We start from the raw sequence: 5,000 nt of genomic DNA, 5'->3' as shown, positions 1-5,000 counted from the left end.
ATCGAGGAAGAATTTTCGAGCAGCAACGAGCTTACCTCTCCGCAATGGTGGGGCTTCCCCGAAGGGTTACAACACCAATGCATCATCAAGGAAGCTTTCCGACGGGACATTGCCATAGCCAATGTAGGACCACCGGCCAGCGCATGACGCCTAAACAACATGCTTACCCCTCAGCAAGAAGGCATTCCCTAAATGAACACCAATGCATCGTCGAGGAAGAATTTTTAAAACATAACTTTGCTTACCCCTCAGCATATAGGCAATCACCGAAGGACACGCCAATGCGTCATCAAGGAAGATTTTTGCGAATTCATTTTTTTGATTTTTTGATGAACAATGAATTTAGAAAACATTTTGGCTTCACATAAAAGCATCTACAAACTTACCTCTCCGCAACGGTGTCCCTGCCCCTAAGGGTTTCAACACCAATGCATCATTAAGATAGTTTTTTCGAAGGGACAGGGCCGTTGCCAATGGACGAGATCCATCGGGTTTGTGCCATAGCAAATGGATATCCATCAGCCGGCGCTCACCGCCAAGGCGACAAGCTTACCTCTCAGCAAGGAGGCATCCCACCGAAAGGGACACCAATGCATCATGGAGGAAAATTACCAAAGGGACAGTGCCATAGCCAATGGAGAACCATCAACCGGCGCTCGCCGCCTAAGCGACAAGCTTCTCCCTCGACAAGGAGGCAACCCCTGGGCTACGCAACGTGGCATTAGGAATCAAAGACCATTAGCCAGTTTCGCTTTTCCGTGCGGGGACACCAATGCGTCATCGGGAATGGGCCATAGCCAACGGATATCCATCAGCCGGCGCTCACCGCCCAGCCGACGAGCTTACCTCTCAGCAAGGAGGCATCCCCCGAAAGGGACACCAATGCATCATGGAGGAAAATTACCCAAGGGGACAGTGCCATAGCCAATGGAGAACCATCAACCGGCGCTCGCCGCCTAAGCGACAAGCTTCTCCCTCAACAAGGAGGCAACCCCTGGGCTACGCAACGTGGCATTAGGAATCAAAGACCATTAGCCAGTTTCGCTTTTCCGTACGGGGACACCAATGCGTCATCGGGACTGTGCCATAGCCAACGGATATCCATCAGCCGGCGCTCACCGCCAAGGCGACGAGCTTACCTCTCAGCAAGGAGGCATCCCCCGAAAGGGACACCAATGCATCATGGAGGAAAATTACCCAAGGGACAGTGCCATAGCCAATGGAGAACCATCAACCGGCGCTCGCCGCCTAAGCGACAAGCTTCTCCCTCAACAAGGAGGCAACCCCTGGGCTACGCAACGTGGCATTAGGAATGAAAGACCATTAGCCAGTTTCGCTTTTCCGTACGGGGACACCAATGCATCATCGGGATTGTGCCATAGCCAACGGATATCCAATCAAGCCCGGCGCTCACCGCCAAGGCGACAAGCTTACCTCTCAGCAAGGAGGCATCCCCCGAAAGGGACACCCAATGCATCATGGAGGAAAATTACCCAAGGGACAGTGCCATAGCCAATGGAGAACCATCAACCGGCGCTCACCGCCTAAGCGACAAGCTTCTCCCTCGACAAGGAGGCAACCCCTGGGCTACGCAACGTGGCATTAGGAATCAAAGACCATTAGCCAGTTTCGCTTTTCCGTGCGGGGACACCAATGCATCATCGGGATTGTGCCATAGCCAACGGATATCCATCAGCCGGCGCTCACCGCCAAGGCGGCAAGCTTACCTCTCAGCAAGGAGGCATCCCCCGAAAGGGACACCAATGCATCATGGAGGAAAATTACCCAAGGGACAGTGCCATAGCCAATGGAGAACCATACCCCGGCGCTCGCCGCCTAAGCGACAAGCTTCTCCCTCGACAAGGAGGCAACCCCTGGGCTACGCAACGTGGCATTAGGAATCAAAGACCATTAGCCAGTTTCGCTTTTCCGTGCGGGGACACCAATGCGTCATCGGGACTGGGCCATAGCCAACGGATATCCATCAGCCGGCGCTCACCGCCAAGGCGACGAGCTTACCTCTCAGCAAGGAGGCATCCCCCGAAAGGGACACCAATGCATCATGGAGGAAAATTACCCAAGGGACAGTGCCATAGCCAATGGAGAACCATCAACCGGCGCTCGCCGCCTAAGCGACAAGCTTCTCCCTCGACATGGAGGCAACCCCTGGGCTACGCAACGTGGCATTAGGAATCAAAGACCATTAGCCAGTTTCGCTTTTCCGTGCGGGGACACCAATGCGTCATCGGGAATGTGCCATAGCCAACGGATATCCATCAGCCGGCGCTCACCGCCAAGGCGTCGAGCTTACCTCTCAGCAAGGAGGCATCCCCCGAAAGGGACACCAATGCATCATGGAGGAAAATTACCCAAGGGACAGTGCCATAGCCAATGGAGAACCATCAACCAGCGCTCGCCGCCTAAGCGACAAGCTTCTCCCTCAACAAGGAGGCAACCCCTGGGCTACGCAACGTGGCATTAGGAATGAAAGACCATTAGCCAGTTACGCTTTTCCGTGCGGGGACACCAATGCATCATCGGGACTGTGCCATAGCCAACAGGTATCCGTTAGCCGGCGCTCACCACCAAGGTAGCAAGCTTACCTCTCAGCAAGGAGGCATCCCCCATGGGAACACCAATGCATCATGGAGGATGTGAGTCTGCAAGCATTCCCAACGGGACTCGAAAGCACGAGCATTTTGAGACCAAACGGCCATGGAGTTCTAGTTTCTGCCCGATAGTGTCATTGTTTGCTCTGCCATTCCTTGGCTAGGCCTTGCCTTTACCCGGGCATTTTTTTCTAGCGTTACCAACGGGTCATCTCTTTACGGGTTTCTGTGGCCAAACCGCCAACATTTGCCCGACATAGTTTTTCTTTGCCCGATAGAGTCATGCTTTGCCCCACGGGACGGGTAAAAATAACATTTCGCCTCCGGGGTATTTCGGTCTTTTTTCCAAGCATTACCCACGGGTAGTGCTTCCAGGGGTAACCAAGGCCAAATGGCCAAGAATTGCCCGATAGAGTCCTGCTCTGCTCGATAGAGCTGTGAATTGCCTTGCGGGACGACTTAATATAGCATTTCGATTCAGGGGCATTTCGGTCTTTTTTCCGTGCATTACCGACGGGTAGTGTTTTCTCGAGTAACCGAGGCCAAATGGCCAAGATTTGCCCGGGTGGTCTCGATAGCATCGTGCCTTGGCACCCGGCGTCGGGTGGCCTCGGCTTCCCCAAGGGAGGGACACCACCCCCCCCTATAGTAGTAAAATTAGCCTTTGCCCTTGTGGCAGGAAGGAACATCAATGTGTCCGAACTGAAGCAATAGGGGTTTTTTTGAGCATCGCAACTTTTTTTCATAAACTTTGAATTGGGACATCTTCACAAAAATATGAAGCAACTCCTCCAAAAAATTCAGAATTTTTTGCCAAAAGGATAATTTTATATTAATTAAACAAAAAATAAATAGATAAAAATCATAAAAAATACAAAAAAATACAAAAAAAGTAAGAAAAAATCACAAAAAATTATAAACAAGCTACACAATAATTAGGTAAATATATTGGGTTGAAAAATAAGGCATCTATAATAGAAAATGTTTAAATTAAGACTTAAAAACATCTAAAAATAAAAATTAAAAAAGATTTTAAACTAACATTGCGAAAGTCCCAAAAGATGGCGACTAAACAAGAGTTTTTGGGGCGTTTCGACAAGAACATATTGGTGCTTGCATTGATTTGCCCGGCGACAAGCTACTTTTTAGCCGGTACCCAGCAAATTCTTAGCCGTTAACCAGCAACTTTTTAGCCGTTACCCAGCAACTTGCTTGCCGTTGCCTAGAAACTTCTTAGCCATTACCCAGCGTTACCCGTCATCTTGGTTGTTGTTGCCGATACCCAGCATTACCCGACAGCTTGGTTGCCATCACCCAACAACTTTTTACCCGATAGCCAGCATTACCCGACAGCTTGGTTGCCGTTACCCAGCAACATTTTAGCCGATACCCAGCAACTTTTTAGCCGATAGCCAGCATTACCCGACAGCTTGGTTGCCGTTACCCAGCAACATTTTAGCCGATACCCAGCAACTTTTTAGCCGATACCCAGCATTACCCGACAGCTTGGTTGCCGTTACCCAGCAACATTTTAGCCGATACCCAGCAACTTTTTAGCCGATACCCAGCATTACCCGACAGCTTGGTTGCCGTTACCCAGCAACATTTTAGCCGATAGCCAGCATTACCCGACAGCTTGGTTGCCGTTACCCAGCAACATTTTAGCCGATACCCAGCATTACCCGACAGCTTGGTTGCCGTTACCCAGCAACTTTTTAGCCGTTACCCGGTGAGCCAACTTGCCATGCCTTGGCTAGAACAGTCAACTGTTGTTGCCTACATTCATGTGCGATTCCCGATGCCTTGTCTAGACCGTCGTCTTGGCATACGCCCAAGTGTTTGCCCAAGTGTTTCCCAAGTGTTTCCAAGTGTCCAAGTTCCAAAGTGCCTAAGTGCCGTGCCGTGCCGCGCGCGCGGGTCTTTGATATAAGAATATTTAGAAAAAAAATTCTAAACATGCTATATATCAAAGACCCACGCGCGCGCTGCGCGCGCGGCACGGCACGGCACTTAGGCACTTTGGAACTTGGACACTTGGAAACACTTGGACGGCTAGGCGGTGGACGATAACGACTGGTACAGCCTAGCCCAAACGGCAAAGAAAATCTAGTTTCGCCTTTGCCGAACCCGGTTATATTAGCATGCCGTTTCAAGGGCCTTTCGGTGCTCTTTCCGAGCATAACTGACGGATCGGGTTCTCTTGAGTAAGCGAGGCAACGAGGCAGAGGAAATCTAGTTTTTGCTCGATAGAGTCGCGTCTCGGCTAAAAGAGCATGCCGTTTCATGAGAATTTCGGCCTTTTCTTCCGAGCATTACCGACGGGATGTGATTCGAGGGGTATCCGAGGTCAAACGGCCAGCAACTGCCCGATAGAGTCCTGCTCTGCCCGAT

Source organism: Rhododendron vialii, chromosome 11a (assembly GCF_030253575.1).
Source record: "Rhododendron vialii isolate Sample 1 chromosome 11a, ASM3025357v1".
Classification (NCBI taxonomy): domain Eukaryota; kingdom Viridiplantae; phylum Streptophyta; class Magnoliopsida; order Ericales; family Ericaceae; genus Rhododendron; species Rhododendron vialii.
This window is presented reverse-complemented; position numbering follows the sequence as displayed.